The 20,249-nt window shown below is 45.6% G+C and overlaps 1 protein-coding gene across 1 annotated transcript in view; it reads left to right on the forward strand.

Moving 5' to 3' along the window:
* SYNDIG1 (synapse differentiation inducing 1) overlaps positions 1-20,249 on the forward strand; it is a 55,773-nt gene that overhangs the window by 34,750 nt on the left and 774 nt on the right. The gene's annotated exons all lie outside the window — the stretch shown is intronic.

Consider the following 20,249-nt stretch of genomic DNA (forward strand, 5'->3'; position numbering starts at 1 on the left):
AAGGAACTCACTTCTTATGCAAAACCCCAGCTAGGAATAAAGGCAAGTCTTCCAGGATCATTCAACCCATTTTGTCATGGGTTCATTTTCCCTCAAGTCAAAGGTAACACTTGTCTTGGCACTTCCTTTGTTCACATTCTCAAATTTCTTGGGTAAGTCTCCTTATACAGGGAATGGCTGTGCCCAGATGTCCTGGGTTCAGCAGTAGCAGTCATTCTTTCTCCTTCTTAGTAGGTGGTACAGTGCTGTGTTTTTGACTTTCAGCCTGGGAACAGCGCTGATAACACTGATGTTTTCAGTTGTTGCTCAGTAATGTTTACTCTGACCAAGCACTTTGAGTCTCATGCTCTGCCAGGGAGGAGGGGAAGCTGGGAGGAAGCAGAGACAGGACACCTGACCTAAACTAGCCAAAGAGGTATTCTATACCACAGCATATCATGACCAGTATATAAACTGGGGGCAGTTACCCAGAAGGGTTAGATCACTGCTCGAGTCAGGCTGGGTATCAGTTGGCGGGTGGTGAGCAGTTGTGTTCTTTTCCCTTGTTTTTTCTCTTATCATTATTATTATTATTGGAGGCAGCAGCAGTGGTTTGTGTTATACCTTAGTTACTGGGCTGCTCTTATCTCAACCCGTGGGGGTTACATTCTTTTGATTCTCCTGCCTATCCCTTCGGCAGCCAGGAGAGAAAGGGGGAGTGAGAAAACGGCTGCTTGGTACTGAGTTACCGGCTGGGCTTAAACCACGACACCAGAGATACCCCAGTTCCCTTCCACTAACTATGCCACATCCTCAGAAAATCCCTGTCATAGAATCTCAGACTGATTCGGGTTGGAAGACACCTTAAAACTCATCCAGTTCCAACCCCTGCCACAGGCAGGGACACCTTCCACTAGACCAGATTGCTCCAAGCCCCTGTGTCCAACCTGGCCTTGAACACTGCCAGGGATGGGGCAGCCACAGCTTCTCTGGGCACCCTGTGCCAGGGCCTCAGCACCCTCACAGGGAAGAATTTCACTGAATCCTTTTTAGTTTCTCCTGACTGCAAGGAAGTTTCTAAGCAGTAACCACTGGCTGGCCATCACGCAAGCATTTGGACTCTCATTCAAGCATCTGGGATTCCCACTCTCCAGGGTTTAGTTCAGCCTCCAGCTCCCAGATACCTCCAGCAGGAGAAAGAGGGATTCTTTGGGATAACTTTCAGGGCTGTGTTTATACAGTCCTGTGGGTCAGCTTTCATGTCAGCGTCTCTGTGACAAAATGATCTACTGGTCCCCTAGCCAGCAGTGGCCACTTGTGTTCAGGGTACAACCCAAGCAAGGGAGAAAGTCCTTTCTTTTGTCTCTGATAGGAAAGACATGCCAATGAAAGTATTAATGGGTCCCCCTTGGCTCTGTTGGTGCTGATGATGCTGATGTTGGATCACTACAAGGGAACATTACATGGCTTTATATTTGTGATTTACATAGATTGCATTGCAGAGGTTTACAATCTATTATATGCATTTGCTGCTGTGTTGGGAGCTGTAAAGAATAAAATAATGTAATAAAGAGCATTCTGGTCCTGACATAAAATTCAGCATAATACATATTATTATCCCTGCCTGTGCCAGCCCTTCTTTCTTGCTCTTGCCTATGTTTTCAGTGTGTGGCAGTGCTATCAGTGCCTGAATGCCAGCTAGGACTCCTTGCTGCTGTAGAGCAGAGCAGAGAAAAAGCCTGTAGAAGAGTTGAACAGGGAGAAATGCAGGAGCACTTCAAGTATGTGAAAGGCAAGTGCAAACAAGGAGGGATTTAACTCTCCTCCACATCCACTCCAGGATGGCTAAAACCCTCAGTCCTACGTTGCAGTGAGGTTGGTCTGGGTTCAGGTTTAGGAAAAGCTTTCTAGAGGTAAAGAGAGGAAATGCAATACCACTTGACCTCAGCAGAAACCAGTGCAGATGAATGGTCAGGGATGGCTTTTATAAGCAGAGCTTAAGATTTCTAGAAGCTTATAATTGGTTTTGCTAAAATCCTCTCTTATGCCAGCTGGATATACACTGGAACTGACTTATTAACATGCCTCTGCTCTCTGCTCTGTAACCAGTTTCAGTCACAGTAGTGTTTAATCTTACACAGCAGCAATCTCAGTCTGGAACTAGTTTATTGGCTACTTGATAGCTGGTGCCTTTCCTGTACTAGCCTATTTCCCAGTCTTGGAGTGGGTGACTACTTACTCTCCTGTCAAGACTGCCACTCACACTTTCAAGGTAGATGGGACTGAAAAGCAGCTCATTTCTTCAAGGAGCAGGATAGAGTTTGCAGGGAAGACCTGGTGTCAGTTTCCTTCCACCATTAGTTTTTCCATCACCTGGAGCAAAAGAATAATTTCCCATCCTGAGAGCTCTTTCCAGACTCCAAAATCTGCCTTTGGATAAAATTCCAGTTTTGAACTTCCGATGCTTTTCATGAAGAGATGGGAAAGAGCTGGGTCTGATGGTTAAAAGTCAATCTGGAGACCCTGCCTTATGAGGCAACAGTTCATTTGCCATTAACAAGTGTATTGAAGACTCTAGTTTTCAACTCTTTCTGAGCCATGAAACAGATCAGGATTCCAGGCTGGCTCCTTCTGAATTCTTCTTGGTATCTGTGAGTTGCTTTTGTGCCATTACTCAGTCAGACCTTGCTTTGGGGTTTGGTGTTCATGTTTGCATGATACTCACTTCCTTCTCCAGGTTTTGTGTCCCTTGCTTGGTGAAGGTAATCTCATCAAACTGACAGGAGAGCTCTGCCACATTTGTAACTTGCTCAGATTTGCTTTCTCTGGCATCATACAGGAGTGGTACATGCTGTACTATTTTGGTGGCTTTCCTGGATGGTGAGCTAACTGCTTTTGCAGGATTGCTGAGTTCAACACTGTGTATTTTTGGAGTAACATCTACTCATTTGGTGCTTTATTGTATTAACCCCCTAGATTCTGAAAATAAAAGGTAGTTTCCTCTAGCAGGAGGAAAACTGTTGTGTGGGTTTCTTAATATTCAGTAAACCCATAGTGACTGACTAAGAACAGTTATCGATTCACACCAACAAGCTGTGCTGATATATTTATGGCTATCTAAAGCGGTTCTGCCAGCTAGTCCAAAAGAAGTGTCTGCTTTCTTTTTTAGCTCCCTACAAAATAGAGTTTAACGACAAAAAAAAAGCCCTGCTTTGGTGAGAATGCACTAGGCACAGCAAAACAAAAGAAAACCCACGTTTGCAGTTAAAAGTCTATATGTTTCCACACAGAATTGCTCTCCTTTATATTCATGCTCTTGAGTGTTGGTAGGACTCCCTGCAGGAGCATCCTGGTGCTTCCTCTCCATGGTGCATCATGCAGTCCAGTGAGGACACTGGTCCTCAGGTGAAGGAGAAACATTGGGCAGGTGAAGTGCAGCTGCCTTGGAGCAGCACTGCAGCAGAGCATTGGAACTGAAGTATCTTCCTTTCCTCAGTGCTATTTTACACATCCCCAGGAAAACCTTCACGGAGAGCAGTCAATGTGCTGTCAAATTCCATCTACAGGCAAACAGACATAAAACACATTGAGAGAGAGAAAACTCCCAGCCAGGCCCTGCTGTTTGCTTCTGTAAATCTAAGCTTCTGCCTTGCAAGTTTACTGGTGAAGAAAGGGCCACGACAAATTCCCCCTCAGGGGTTGGTATTTCTGGGCTCTTGGGGCTAACAGCTATTTCCTTCATTGCAACTTATCTGCTTCCAACAAGAGCACTTTCAGTGAGTGCTCCACAAGCAGCCACAGTGATTTTCATCCCCCTCTTCTGCAAATCCTGCATTCTGCACATCCCCCTCTCGACATGCACGTCCTCTTCACCCAGATCAGGCTGCAAGCAGCTGCTCTGGCAGCACCCCTATCTAGAGCAGTGCTTGATATTACAGTAAGCAGTTATGTTTATTTATAGTGACTACATGCGCCAGGCTGATGGTTCTGCTGAGATCTTCACAGCAAAAAGAACTGAACAAAGCAACAAAGGGATCTGAGATCTCTGCATCACTCCTGTTCCATGGCAACCTGCCTTGAAGACTAGAGGGTGGGTTAGGCAAAATAGCATGATGTCCTTGCCTTGCCTTTTTATGCTTCCCAGGGCATCAGTTGTTTCCCTCTGCTGGAGACCAGGTATAGGGGAGCCTTGTCTCACTTGTTGTGTCTCTTCTTTCCTGTTAAACAAGCTCTTATTTTTTCCTGGTTCAGGCTTCCTGAGGCAGAGCAGTGCTGCTGATGGAGTAAGCACTGATCTCCAGCATTTTTGTGTCTCAAAGAGCAGTCTCTCCTCCAAGCCTGGCAGCCTTAGGGATGAAGTTTCCATAGAATCCCAGACTGGTTTGAGTTGGAAGGGACCTTAAAGCTCATCCAGTTCCAACCCCTGCCACAGGCAGGGACACCTTCCACTAGACCAGGTTGCTCCAAGCCCCATCCAGCCTGGCCTTGAACACTGTCAGGGATGAGGCAGCCACAGCTTCTCTGGGCAATTTCCACTCATGCTCAAACACCAGCCACAATTTAAGGCTGGGATTAAAGGACTCAAGGCTGTTCTTGCTTATGCTGTGTGACCTGAGATCTTGCTTTCCCCTCCCTCTGTTCACTGCACTCTGAGGTGACCGATGCAAAGGATAGATGCTGCCCTTTGAGACAAGAGCCCTGACCATGTGCACTGGTGTCCTTGCGGGAAGGGGAAGGTGTGGGGAAGAGCTGGTGTCTCCGATGTGGCTGCTCCCTGTGTGTGTTCCCATCAGGAGCGTGTTGCTGTTGGGAGTGTGTCATTCTCCTGGTGGGCGGGTGTAAAAAAACTGATTCGGAAAGTTTCAAAGGAAGCTTAACAACAGTGAGAGGAGCTGCAGCAGCTCCATGCAAATAGCCCCGGCCCATTTGCAAAACACGACTGCCTCCTCCGCTCCATAGAGATCAGCTGACAGCGGCAGGAAAGCTGTAATTTCTTCCCTAAAAACAAGAGTGGTCCTCACTCATACCTTGATCCAAGGGATTCTGAACTCTTTTGAGGATGGCATCTGATTTACTGTGATTTTATTTACATCAGGTATCATCATAGAATCCCAGACTGGTTTGGGTTGGCAGGGACCTTAAAGCTCATCCTATTCCAATCCCCTGACATGGGCAGGGACACCTGCTGCTAGAGCAAGTTGCTCCAAGCCCCATCCAATCTGGCCTTGAACACTGCCAGGGATGGGGCAGCCACAGCTTCTCTGGGCACTATAAAATATACACAGATGTGGGTTCAAGCCCATCATCCAATGCAGTAACTACCACCCACCCGCCATATTAACTCATCCATCTGATTTCAGGAGTAGAACTCCTGGCAATAAAGAAAATACTCTGCTTTACTACATCAGGATGTCATCTTTGATGCCTAGCCTATGCATCCCTGAATTTCCTTGGAGGACCTCCACATGATTTTGGTTTACAGACAAATGTTCTGGATCCTCAGGCTTGCTCCACATAGGCAGGCAGTGCTGGTGAAGCATGACTTTTGAGCCCTGCTCTCAGAAGCTGATGGAAAGCCTGACTTGCTGAAAGAGGAGGTATGCATCTTCCAAAAACGCCACTTTGTATTCCTCAGCAGTCCTGTGGCACCTGAAATGATAGCATTACTGAGGTAATTTAGCATTGTTTTTAATAGCAGGAACATTGAAAGCTGGCAGAATGTGTGTCCTTAGACCCTGGGGAACTCTTCCAAGAGCTTTCTTGCTGCTCACCTGTGCTCTTGTAGCATCCCTCTGCTGCCCAGTGAGCAGTTAACAGCCATTCTGCAAATATTCAGCTGTGCTGCTGACTGGGATTAAACCACCATGTGTATTTAAATACCTGGTATTAGAGGCCATATACTGCCAGTTCAATATGTTTCAATAAACTATTGTGCAGATGCTTTCTCTGAGTCTAGCCCCATCCATCAACATGTGGAAATGATGTTTTGCCACTCAGCTTTAGGATGGCAGCACTGAGAGGGGAGCTGCTTTTCATATAGAAGTTTTCCCTGTTTAACTGAAATCCCATTATAAGCACATAGACTTTTGCTGATGCGGGATGTGAATATGGATGTTTTATTCATGACACGTTTCAGTGCACATTGCTTGAAAATTAGCTGTAGTTGTCTCACTAAGCCTGGTTCACCTTCCACCTGTGCTACTGGTCTGCATTTGCATCCCAAGTCAGACCTGGATAACCCCAGGGCTTGCTTCCAAATAGCTCCTGCCCTTGGAAGTTCAGGCATGAACTCCTTTCTGGCTTCCTTGCAGCATAATTAAGCTGATGGCTATTGATGGGAAGTGCTTCAAGGAAGGAGAATCATTCTGGTTTGCAGAGTACCTCATGCAAGAGGGACAGGGAAGCAGTGGAGGGGACCCTGAGCCGTAAAGGTCACTACTGTCACCTACCTCTTTTGGGTTTGCAGATGTCTTCATACCTTCATTTGCTTGGATTTCAGTTATTTCAGCAATCATAGAATGGTTTGGCAATATTCTGTAGCTAATAAATTCCCTTTTAAATATGTATTTGTTATCTAAGTAAGTGCTAACAGGACCTCATGGCACATAGGCTCATGAGATGTATTTCAGCTTCTACACTTTGCAGTAGGCATCACTCCACGTTGCTTCTCATCCTTGGCAATGCCACAAGCACGTCGCATCTCATCTGCCCATACAGCACAGGAAAAGGGCTCTCTAGGACTAAGTAGGAGGTGTTCATGCAAATGTGTCAGGTACCTCGCATCCCAGCCAGCTTCCCATATTCCCCCAGTCATCTCTGTTCTATGGAAACATTGAAAACTTCAGGGTTCTTATTGGAAACCGCAAACACAACAGTAAATCACAGTAAGATGTTAACGGAAGTAAAGAAAGAAGTTGGGCGTGAGAGATGCTATCCTTTAGGTGAATGTCCTTTTGACATGAGGAGGTTGATATCCTGTTGGAATAGCCTTTCCACCAAGGCTCAATTATGGATAAGCTTTGCATTGCTCTTGCTACTATAAAAGGAAAGCACTTCTTCAGTAAAAGGGGAAAATTGAGCACTACTCTTGAATTACTCTTGCAATTGAATCAGACTGCCTTTGCAGTTGCTGAAATAGGAAATCCAGTGTTAGAAAGGAGCAGCTGAACTGAAGAAGGAAGAAATTAGCGTTAAAGCTGAAGACCAAAGGCATTCTCATCCACATAAAATCCTGGACTGTAGGAAGTCACACACAAACAGCTTCAAGAGGATTATCATTTCCTATGAGTGCTCAGCCAGCTCCCCTCTGCCACCTCAGCCAGATTAAACCATGATTCTCCAGTGTGAAGCTGGAAGATGTGCCCTGGCACTAGCACTCCAATGTTTTGGAAAGGCCATGGAAATAGTTTAAGGATCTCCAAAAGCACTAGGAATCTGAAAGGAGAGAATAAAGTAACCTCAAATTGCTGTAGACATCCCTTTCATTAGTTTCCTTACAATGGGCAAGGGCCTGAACCTTAGTTCTCTATCACATGAAGTTAAAGGCAAGATGATTTTTAAAGAGCACTGAAGTGACTCAGCCCAATTGCTGCAACAGCAGCAACGGCAACTGAAATATGCCTGAGATTGCTGTTGTGACCTAGTGCCTTGCTCCAAGCCACATCCTTGCAAATAATACATCTGTTCTTTCTCCCTAGTGAGGGGCTCATTTGAAAGGGGACTCATTCCAGGCTGTGACACTGCTTCTTTTATTTGTAGTACTGGTGTTTTTGTTTCTGTGGAGCCATGTCACTGCCTGGTTCTCAGCTGGTTCTCAGTTCATACAGTGGTGACAGTCAGAGAAGTGCCCACCTAGATGTGCCAGAAAGCAGCTGCCTTGCTTTGATACATATGTGGAGTGAAAGCTGCACTCATCACCCAGTGAAGAGCTTCTTGATGTACCTTTGCTGGAGCAGAAGACATTACTGTAGGGACCTTGATCACTCATGTCCATCATCCATGGCCCTGTCTGGAGCTAATCTTCCTGTCTGCACTCCACTGAAGGGAACCTCCATGTCTATCTTTCCCACCAGGAGAACGTGTTGCCCTCCCAGGAGAAGAAACAATATAAATGCTATTCACAGCCTTCCATGGATAGTTCGGCAGCTCCAACAGCTAGGTCGAGTTAAAGGTACCACAGAACTTGAGTGGGGAGGTCTGCTTGGGCTGAGCCAGGACACAGGGATGGGAGAGAGACCAGGTTCCCTTCCTTGCAAAGATGTGCCCCAAAGCATGATGCTGTGCTCCTGTATCCAGCTCCACTGTGCAAAGAAACCACATTTGCTTGGCCTTGTGCTGTTTTCTAATGGAGGAGAAAAGTGTGGACAATTGACACGTGTCACGTGTCACGAGGATGCTCTTGCTCATGTCTGTGTATGCCTTACTGCCACCAGCACTTGTCCAGGACAAGGATCCCTATTGTGCTAGGTGCTTTACAGATTGAAGCTAACACCTTGGAAATGATAAGAGAAAGGCATAAGCCTGTCCTCAAGGGCTTACAGCTTAGACAGGGAGCAGGAGGAGGTGGGGGGCAGTGCTGGTCACCAAGGCAGACGGCTGCCTTAGACCTCTGGCTGCATAGCTACCATAGACTCATTTAGCACTGAGCAAATAATGAAAACAGTTGTTCATGAATATTTGAGTGGGATATTTTCATGATACATTTCAATCATGAAGCACGCATTAGCCCAGTGGGGCAGAGAGCTGAAAGAGAGAGAGGAAGGGGAAGGAGAGCAGGCAAGCTCTGGAATAATTCATTATCAAATCTCCCCCAACACAAATTATTTCCTGCTGAAAACTTCTGATAGACAAATGCAACAGAGATACCAGACCAGGGCAGGCTTCATGCTTCACTGGCATGACCCTCCTTTTATAGCTCCACCATCGCATGGTGGAAGATGTTTAAGTATCCACAGGGTTTATATCTCTGCATCCAGACTTTCACCCTGCTCACTTGCTACCACCTCTGGATGTGATCCATTCTCTCCCACATCATTTGGTGTAAAACTGTTGTTGCATAACTCAGGTGGGACTGTTACTGCTTCTCTGCCTTTGTCAAGTGGTGAGAATCACTCTGAGCAAGCCCTGAGGACTTGGTTCTGAGGGGCAGACCAGATCTCTGTCACTACTCTGCTCCTACTCGGGGCAGGTTTTAACAACAGTTTGGCATCACCTGCCCCTTCTCTCTGTCCCCAGCTGGCCAAGCTCTTGGGAAAACCCTGGCACAACCAATTCAACATAAAGTGGTCCATGAGGTGCCAGGTGCCAGGGAGCACTGGTTCCTCCTAGGCTGCCTTAGGCTGAGGTGAGCCCATTAGCTCAGCCTGTGATGCAGGACAGGTTTACAGCATTCTCACTGTGACAGATTAATCCTGGACACAAAATGGCCAAACTAAAGGGACTTGCATGTGAGAGTGATTTTCTCCATAGCAGCTGCCATCCTGCCAGATGCAGCATTCTTCCCCGTGAGGGTGCTGAGGCCCTGGCACAGGGTGCCCAGAGAAGCTGTGGCTGCCCCATCCCTGGCACTGTTCAAGGCCAGGTTGGACACAGGGGCTTGGAGCAACCTGCTCTAGTGGAAGGTGTCCCTGCCTGTGGCAGGGGTTGGAGCTGGATGAGCTCTGAGGTCCCTTCCAACCCAAACCATTCCATGAGTCTGTCATTCTATGTCCAGGGTAGCACACTCTGCTCCAAGTATTTAAAGGGAAGGGACTGGAGAGCAAGAAGCAAAAGTCCTTTCAGATCAAAGGGACCCTGCTCTGACTCCTGAGATTTGCATTTCACAGAGGGAGTCCTCTGCTCAACCAGGGCATCCTACCGAGGCTTTTATCCCTCTTCATAGAAAAGAGTGTGCCATACAGGTTGCATCCTCCTGCCGTGAATGTGTTTGTGCATTCCCCACCTCCCACAGGATATGCGGACAGGGACACACACACAAACACTCCTCCCTCCTGCTGACAGGGACCTGGCCTCTGCAGCAGCCACTGTTCAGGTTTGACCCTCCTGCTGCTAGACAAGCCAACTGTCTGGAGAGAGGAGCTTTGATTTCCATCTCTCATTGCTTTTGGCAGACACAGCAAGGCCAATTAAATCACAGGGAGCAAGATGTTTGTTATATATATGCAACAGAATAAAGGAGAGGAAAAGAAGCAACCTCCATGCTCTCATTTGTACACTGTGGAACAATGTGATATTAAAAAACTTGGCCAGGTTGTTGATGACCCCTCAGAGCCCCTAAGAAGGATCCTTATTAGCAATCTCTGCCCTCCCTGTTGGACAATGAGGACTTATGTTTGTTTGCTAATGGGTTTCCAGTGAGGAAGAGCCCTACCCCTGTGGAGCAGTTTGTTAAAGGGAGAAGAGACCTTTGGGATGGCCTCTTCCTTCCACCACTTGTCATCAAAGCAGCAAATATTCTGACTGGGGCTCCCATGAATGAGAAATAAAATGGTCCCAAGATGCCAGCATAAGAACTGCTGCAGCTCTACTCCATCCTGCTCCTTTCTCTTAGTATGGCAATAGGTGATCTGGGGAGCAAACCTGCAGCAAGACTATATTATAAGGTGGTTACTGCAGGCATTGGTAAGATGCTGGAGGAAGAAAGAATACAAAGCTAGGCAATCCTTGAGGATACACATATCAAGCCAATTTAGTTTCTTCCCGAGGGCAAGAGTAAGAGCTGACTCAGGCATCATGAAGGCACATTAGCACGATGTTCTTGCCATTGTGGAGGTGAAACCAACCCTTACTGTGCTGCTTAAGGCACTGCAGGTACAAGGTTTCTCTGCTTTCTATGATGCCAGCAGACAGACTGGGTTGGGAAAGGCTGTGATTAGTGCCCAGGCAGGTGACTTACTCCTCAGCAGCAGCTTTCCTGGAGAGCTACCCTGATCTATCACCAACTCTGTACCCTGTTCACTGGCAACAGAAGGATGAGCAAAGCCTTTCCAGCTCACACTGGCTGCTGCTGGGCTCCTTGCAGCTGCCCACCCCTGGCAAGGTAGTGCTGCTTCCTGGATGTCTTCTATACACCCACACCCCAGTTCTGCACAGAGCTCTGTTCCTGCTGGCATGGAGATAGCATCCACATAACACAAAAGCAGTGTTACTGTTTGGGTAGAAGAAAGAGAGGGTGAACCAGGAGTAGAGGGACAACAAGGGGAGCAGAAATAAGTAACATGAGATCAAAGGGTAAGAAGTCTACAGGGCAAGAGCAAGGACTGAAATAAAGTCCTGGGATGGAATCCCCACACATCAAGCCCTGCACCACTGAATCACAGGAGCCTGGGAGTACTGCAGTGGTAGGAGGGAGGACTTTTGTACATGTGAGATTAGGGGCTAGTATCTGCTGGCATGACAGCACGGTGATGTGATGTGTTATTGCTGGAGAACATGGAGTTCTTGTCTTGCAGACGCTGAGTCATAGGAAAGACAGAGCAGTCATTTCAGGGTGTTGACAGCTTAATACAAGGTTAGACCTTGCATCTCCATGCCAACAGCAATGGTGACAAATACATATCAATTGTTCCAGGTCAGATGATGAACTTTCCCCATAGTGAAAAATGAGATCTTGTTGAGTCCTTCTCTACTGAGAACAGAATTGAATCAAGAGATGAGCATGCCTCTGGTTTCTTCAGCCTGTGCAGAGGTGTATCCTGGCATTAGGAGATGCTGGTGGGTGTCTGGGTGGGATGCCTGTCTCACAGCACAGTTTTTTCTTCTCTTTCTTCATTCTTTCCCCATCCAAGCACAGTTTGGGGGCTAGGCAAGGAGGATGGGGAACATCATCTTTGTACTGCGGTGATCACACCATTTAATGCGGCTTCCAGCTCTCCCTAACAGTACAAGCAGCCTAGCCAGGAACAATTTCCTTGGTATCTCCCTTTCAGTCTAGGTGCTTTCCAAGGTACCAACAGCAGCTTCAGGTGTGCATCCAGCAGCAGGCACAAAATGCCCCATAGACCATCCCTTCTCAGGAAGGTGACTGCTCCACAGGAGTTTGTTCACTTGAGGCCATCCCAGCCCCAACAAGAGGAGCCTTCCTCAGAAGGTGTCATAATTCCAAGGAGGCAACATGTCAATTACTGAAAAGCAATTAAAACTTGAATGCATAATGACCAATATTGGAGCCAAATGAGAATTTATGCACCAAACTGTAGTTGATTTGTCAATACGGTGTGTGCCAATATATAGATACATACATAAATACATGTATAGCATGGTTTCAGAAAAAAAGTTGTTTTGAGGCATTTCTTCTCTCAGGAGGCTTTCGAAAACCTTTTGAAACCCCATATCAATACCTTTCCAAGCAGAACAGAACTAATCCCTTCTTCATTTGGGACAAAGTTTTTAATCTGAAAGGTGTAGTTATTGCCTATATAGAGATAAAAACCAAACCGAAACACAAAGGAAAGCTTGAAAGCAACATGAAATATTTCAAAGCTGTCTCTATAAATGCCTCAAATGAACCTCCATTATTTAAAAATAATCTGATAGCACAGATTTGTGCTCAGCATAGTTTTTCACACTCTATTTTGCCCTTGGTCTGAAAGAAACGGCACTTTCCATGCTCAATCAATCTTGGATACTGTTTGAGTTGTTTAAAAAGTATAAGATCTCCTTCTTGTTGTCCTCTAGAGCTTTTAAAACCTTCCTCCTGAGTTTTTACCTTCTGGAATGTCTCAGTCATATTTTTCATGGGACTTTGTCAGTATCTTTTTGCCATGTAAATATAGGACCTGTTGTAAAAGCAGTGATGACATCTTAAAAACCAGACGAAAGAAGAGAAAGAGAAAGCAAATGAGTAGATTTTGCTCTGAAAGAAGTGGTCTCTCGGAAAGGCAAAAACCCTCTGTCTTATTCCCATACTTGTTACCAGCTCAGAATTTTCTGATAAAAATGGGAACAGAAACATTAGCAGAAAGCTGACGGATTTCACAGCTCTTTTAGTGTACTTCAGTTGGGAATAAACAGGGTTTTTTTGCTCAAAATGTGGTGACTTTCGTTCTTACACTAACTAATGTTAGCAAAATCCACAGTCCTTTGTTAAATAAATACAGGAATGGCATATTAGCATAATGGATTAACTGAGCACATCACCCTGCCTTATAAACCAGCAATGCTGAGTCCTCCTAGGAATAGATGAATATTCCAACCCAATAACCTGTGTCCAGCAGTGGTATAAGAAGATAGGAAGAGAGGACATGAAGAGGTGAGTAAGCATAGACTTCTGTAATACTTGATGCTGTTCCCAAATAATATCCATGATACGTTCATTGGTAAAATGTCAATGCTGAACTCAGAAATACAGATTCTAATAGAATGTCTCCTCCGAGGCATACGTATGTGTGTGGACATTAACCCATGTGCAAGCCTGTCTCGGCATATGTAAGTCAGTGTGTGTAAAACAGGCTTCATCACAAGCCACCTGTCTCAAGTTTTCTCCTCTTCCATCACAAAGTGGCAACATCTGCTGAAGGCCTAGAAGCAAAGAGGAAGGAGGGGAAATTATCTTCTTTACCATAAACATCCTAAATTCTTGTATATGCCCGGAAAACAGAGCTGCCGTCGTATCACGGGCTGAGGTCTCATCCTCTCAAGTGCAATCAAATGAACTGCTGTTGCTGTGGAGCTGGTCTAAAAACATTCTGCTCATTCAGGCCTTTTATGCCTGCTGTTCTCATTATTATGCTCTTGTTTTTCCAAGTGTCGAAATCTCACTCGGACATTTATAGTTTTATCTGCACTTGAATGCACAATCAGACGCCACAGGCAGCACCAGCCTGGGGCTGAGTCACGTCTTCGCCTCCATTGGATTTCAGATTCCAGCAGAAAACATTGATACCAAAATGATGCAACGGCTGAAACCCAGATGTTATGAGAGTTGATAATGCAGAAGAGGCAAGCTCATGCTGGTCTCTGTTTACTTCCTCTTCTCCCCACTCCCACTTTCTTCCCCTGAGCCTTTCATGTGTTTCCAGGGATAAATACTGTCCCCACTACATCCCCTCCCATCAACACAGCATCTTTTGATCTGGTGGCAGGAGGGTTTCTGTTAGTCAGGCCACTTGTCTCCACCTGCCTCCTATCCAGGAGCTTGGTAGGGTTTTGTTAAGGCTGGAAGTTCATGCGCTGCTGCAGGGCAAAGGTGGTGATGCTCACAGAGAAGGAAATACCACCTGGAGGGCTGGGTGGAGAAGGATGGGTTAAGCTACACATGGACTTGCAGTGCAAAGCAAGAGGCTACTCCAGACACAGGGTGGTCACCAGCCTGTCCATTCTCATTGCCTTCACACTGGTAGTGTTCCTACCTCCACTGTGATGAGCCTGTTGTTGTTTCTCTGCCTTTACTTACCAGTCACGGTAAAGAAGGGGCTAAGGCAGGTCAGAGGGGCTGCTGATGGAAGCAGCATCTGCTGTGATGCACTCACATTGCACAGTGCTATGCTCTGGCCACAAGCCTGTTTACTAGAATGAGGATCCATTGTTGAAAGGAAGCCTTTAGGGGGAGGTTTTCACACTGGATTTTGTTTTGTCACTCTGAGATGCAGCAGAGCACTTAGGACATCTGGCAGAAGCCTCGAGCAAAGCAGCAGCAGCTGCATATGCCAGTTTATCCTCTCTCCATGTGTTAATGAAACCCTGGTGACATCCCTGTATCATCCTTTTCTCACTCCTTCCCAAGTACTTACAGATCTCAGCATTGCCCCAGAGGAAGTTCCACGTGGGCTAAGCATTTACTGCCTCACTGTCCTTATCAGCCATCCCAACTAGATCTCAGTGCTACCATATAATCAGAGAGCAGGGTATGGTCAAGATCCTGTGCTTTTTATCTTCTAAATGCTCAGGATGGGATTGACCCCTTATTGAAAGACATCAATCCTGAGCAAGTTATCTAGTGTCTACCTATCACCACTGGAGTGTGGATGGGAGTTTCCTGAAGGTGATCCAGCAATTGATTTTGGACACTGCAGCCTGAAGACTAGGTTAGGCTGGATAGGATGCCTTCCTTTGAAGAGGAAAAGAAGTGTAAGCAGTAGAGATTAAGTCCAGCATTGAGTCTAAGAGGTTTGTGTTTGAAGTGCCTACATTTCACTGTGATGCCTGCTCCCCACTGTTTCCACAGTAAGATCCAGAGAACGTCTGCTTGAGACTCATGTCCACTTCCTGGACCAACTTCTCAGCAGAAATGATGGAAACCTCCAGAGGAGCTCTTTGGTATCCGAAAGGCCAGTTGCCACAGGCTGAAGCTTCTGTTATACTACAGGCATAATGTGATTTGCAAATGCCTGATACAGCAAAGAACCATTTGTTGTCTATTTAATTCATCAGTTCAGTCTGTGGAGCTGTGTGATGAAACTCCCTAGTCACCCTGACTCTTTCCTGAGATTCTCCTGCTATATCCCAACTCCTGTGCTGGGTGTCTGCCAGCCCCACGTTTTCCACTGCTGACTCTTTGCTGTCATTCATGGTCCAGAGGCAGATCCTCACTTCACCCTTTCCCATCTGTATCTTTAGCAAAGTCTTTGGAGTCTTGTTCTCACCATCAGTGAGAATAAAGTGATGTGAGCCTGAAAGTGGAAGATACTGCCTAGAAATCTGAGATCAGCACAAGTTGGGCAAATTAAAAGCAGTTGCCAGAGCTTTTGAGTAGAAGACAGGAGAAGATATGGGACCAGAAGTGTTTTCTGTATGAGTTACTCCTCATTCTGTGGCAATTTCTGCATGCCGCTTGTAGAAGACCGAGGATCCAGCCAGTGTCTTCATGGAGCCTGTGCATCCCTGCTCCCTGCTGGCCATTCCTTCACCATGAAATGAAGTCTTCCCATCACGTCACCAAAGGGGTCAGGATACCCCGTTCTCCTCCTACATGGAGCCACTCCTGCTCTCCCACCTCAGGGTGATGAGGCAGAATTAATAATTGTGATCAATGTGTTTCTTGTTTCCAGATACAGTGTACCAGAAGGTATTTTGTGAGTGTGATATATGAGTCACTGTGGGATGCAGCAGAATATTTTGGCCTTGCAGCTATGGAGGTATAGTATTCATCTTCTCTCAGCCCATAAAACATGCAGCCCAGGGACATGATGAATATGTTTTGCAGAAGCTCAAGTGGAAACTCCAGGGAAGTACCTTGAAAGTGTTTCTAAACAACAAGACATTCATTTTGTTAGTTATACAAAGCAAGACAAACCTTCCAGACCTCCTTACTCCTCCTTCCCCTTCCCCTCCTCACTCTCCTGGCTGACTTCCAAAGTCTCTAAAGAGAGGATTGATTGAGGGCTGGTATTTTTTCAAGCCCCTGTTTTTAGCTTTGGAGTACCCAGCTTAATCACAACCTGTGCCAGTATCTAGCAAATTGATCAGAAAGCCATATCTGGGCATCCAGAGGACACAGATCAAGGGAAAACCAAGGGGCAGGGGGTTTGGGAGCCAAGCACTTTGCAAGAAGTGTCTCATCTTCTGTCTGTGCAGAGAGGGAACTCGTCTGGTGCCGTGCGATGAATTATCCCCCACTCATAATTCATCCCATGTCTTGCACTTGTCCCCTGATCTGTTTATCAAACCTGTTGGTCCTGCTGCTGCCCAAAGACTGTATTAAATTGGTTCATCAATCATCTGGCTGCCAGCCACAGTCTTGCCAGAGAAAGGAAGAAGCGAATGAATGGAAGTACCGTAAAACTCCAGAGATAACATCATTTTGATTAGGAAAAGTGCTTACTTCTGCAGCCACTTTTAAGGCTGTTAGAATAGCTGTTTGTATTCCTTAATAGTTAATTTAAGGCACTTAGCTTGAAGAGGCTGGAGTGAATCAAGCCCTTTGTTAGTAGGGCATTTGGATCTCCATTCTTCCACCAGTCCCGGCTGCATCAATCATGATGGACTAGTTAATACCAGGTAGGATTCAGCCCAGTAACATTCATAGCTGGGGCTTTGCTTGTCAGGGCAAAGAAGTAATAAAAAGCCAGTACTGCTTTAGTGAGCCCAGAGCTGAGCCTGTGAAGAGGAAATCACATAAATCCATTTCCAGGCTGGATATTGATGCCAGATGAGCACACAAGACATTTCTTGTTCTCATATCACACATGGGGTTTGCTACAGCACAGGCATCCCTGGCATAGAAGCCCCAGAGTGTCACTTCTCTGTGTCAGGTATCGAATGGGCTGGATAATAGAATCACAGAATGATTTGGTTTGGGTTGGAAAGGGCCTTAAAGATCATTCAGTTCCAGCCCCCTGCCATGGGGTTACCAAAAACAAGGGATTTCCTCAACTTGCACAGGGATACCAAAGATCTGATCCCTGTTTAAAAAAACCCAAACAAGCCAAGAAAAGATGCTTATTAGTTGCCAGATGTTAACCTATTAAAATTGGCCTCAGTTGCATTTTGTGTAACAACTCTCTTCCAGATCTGTTTAGCTTAAACCTGCAGAAATGCTTCATTTTGCATATAGCGACTCTGGGCAGCAATGGGAAGGTTTTGCTAATTAGGGAATAGCAACAAAGCATTTTCTTAGTGATAAGCAAGTCCTTTCAGACGAGTCTGACACTGATGGAGGGGGACTTCTGTGTGAATGATTTCTCCATCACAATGGAAACCTTTCTGAATGGAATCAATGAGGAACATAAGATTATGTTGATAAGTGCCCTTACCAATGCACTCTACATTCAGCATCTGATGTAGGAGAGCTTTGATTTTGTCAATTCACAAAACATGCATTGGGTTAAAGGGAAAAACCCCACATTCAGATTAGGTACTTTGTTGGAACCTAGGACTTCAGTGAAAGCTTGGGCCTGTTCCCCAAGCAGAAGATATTCACCATAGGTCTAATCCTTTCACAAATGTCATCAGAGAGCTCATCAAGAATAAAAGCTGTTCTCTGTGAGCAGGTGTGTCACAAGGCTGAAGATCCTACAGAAAATATGGTCTATTAGTGTGTGACAAATCAGCCTTCTGAATCCCCTTGGGTCACTCATCATTTTGGGAAGATCTGACCACTTTTATTGAATCCAATCAAGGCACACTGTCAAGTTCTCAGATTATTTGACATTTTGGTTAATGGTTCCTTTTCCCTTTGAGTTTCCATCTATTTTTCAGCGAAAAATAATGCTGTTTTGAAACTGCACAAAGTTTCATTTCAAAGAGGTCAACCCAAAATATTGCCGAATTTTTCATAATGTAACGTGACATTTCAGAAATGTCAAATTGAAATGTTCCAACATTTTCAAACTTTCCCTCCATTTTGAGGTTGAAAACTGTTTACCCCACTTTATCCAAAAGCCCAGATAGCTTCAGTGCTGTGCATCTACCTTCATCTGACAAATCCAACCTAACTGCAGTGTATAGAAGCCTCTCTGCTCGAGCCTTTTATTAACGCTGCAATGGCTAGCAGATGCTTGGAAAGCTGAATGACCAAGTCATTATAAAGCTTTCTCTGCTTTCCTTGCCATATCTTTTAAGCCACCCTAACAAATACATCCATGATGCCTAAAGCTCATGGGGTTTTTGTGGGAAGGGCTCTTTTTGAGTGTTTGGAGGTCCCAGACAAGAAGCTCATGAAATCCCTGGTCCCTAACTGGTCATCCCTTTGCAAAGTGAGTACCCAGCTAAACTAGAGGACATGGCAGTAGGTGTATAAACACTTGGGAGGTGTTTAGATGTTGCTGTTTTGACATCATTGCTTTCCCCCTGACTATAGCCTAGTCTATCTTCCAATACATATTGCTTGACATGGTTTCTGCCTGAAACATTTACAAGGCATTATGCTTAAAAAATTAGGTTGATGAATGAGAAGAGACAGGTCTCCTAATAAAGTCATTGATAGAAAGGCCAGAAGCCTTTTTTCAGCATGAAAGCTTGTCATTTGGCTGCTGTAAATTGCTCTAAGTAGCAAGATAGCAAAATAAAAGACATAAATAGAGCAATAGGTGACACTGAAGCAGAAAATGTCCCAGCACATCGAGCATTTGTGAGGAAATACAATTAAAGCATTATGAATTCCTCACTCATTGTTGCAAGGGAACAAGGACTGTCTCAGAACTTATGGAGCTCATATGCTTCTACAAGGCATTTCTGGTAAGTGACAGATCTGTTACTGCCTGCTGGGTGACCCTGCTAATATCACACCATTGTCTATAAAAAGGACATCCTCCTTTCCTTATGTTGTGAGGCTGAGACCCACTGAAATGGCATTAAGTGGTCTTGGCAATGAGTAGATCAGTCTTGTTCAATTTTAGCTTTCCTTTTCCTGTTTTGAGCAGGGGGGTTGCTTTTGTCTTGGAGGCATAAGGAAGGATGTGTTAGGAAAACCAGTATTTGAATACTTGAATACTTCTCAAACTCCAGGTGTAGCTTTGTGCAGTGGCCATCCTGTTGATGTCAGTGTGACTGTGGGATCATCACAGGAGACATCCATCAGTGAGGAAGTGACTCTTTCTGGGCTCATTATTGACAGCTGTACTAACAGATACAATAACTCTGTGAGGTTTGCTGTGCTCAAGCCAAAAAGCCTGACAAATTACTTTGGGAACTCCAGCTGATCAGATTGAATTCAAGGCACCTGCTTGGGTACTCAAAGCTACATAGAAGTTGTGATACAATTGCCAGAGCTTTGGATTAGTCTTCTGAGCTACTGGCAACCATGGCAAGAGATGAGAAAGCCACTTCAAAAAACACCATCAAAATGGAAACTCCTCTTTTCTAAGCTTGTGTGTCAACCCTCTGATAATCAAGGGAACTGCCCTGCTTGTATGTGCAAGTGTTCATCTGAATTAAGGCTAAAAGAGTGTCTACTAGCCCTGGTTTCCTAGCTGTTAGTCCTGCACTAAAGCTCAAGCCTAAGGTGGATGCAAGGCAACTGGTGGTCTCTAGCCTTGCTATGGGGGTGAACCTGAGCTAGTTATTCCACCTACTCAGTGTGCTTAAAAGCACTGCACTGGAAGGGGAAGTTCAGCCCCTCTTGTCCAGGCAAGAGCAGAGCAACCGTTTCAGCTGATGTAGAAGAGTGTTTTTGTGCGAGTGGCACTTCTACAGGGCTTTTCCCTTGTTACTTTTCCCAGCCAGGCTGGAATCCAGCCACATCAGAGAATCATAGAATCACAGAATGGGTTGGGTTGGAAAGGACCTTAAGATCATATAGTTCCAACCCCCCTGCCACGGACAGGGACACCTCACACTAAAACATGTTACCCAAGGCTCTGCCTAACCTGGTCTTGAATGCCACCAGGGACGGA

This window comes from Melopsittacus undulatus, chromosome 3, assembly GCF_012275295.1.
Source record: "Melopsittacus undulatus isolate bMelUnd1 chromosome 3, bMelUnd1.mat.Z, whole genome shotgun sequence".
In the NCBI taxonomy this organism is placed as follows: Eukaryota; Metazoa; Chordata; class Aves; order Psittaciformes; family Psittaculidae; genus Melopsittacus; species Melopsittacus undulatus.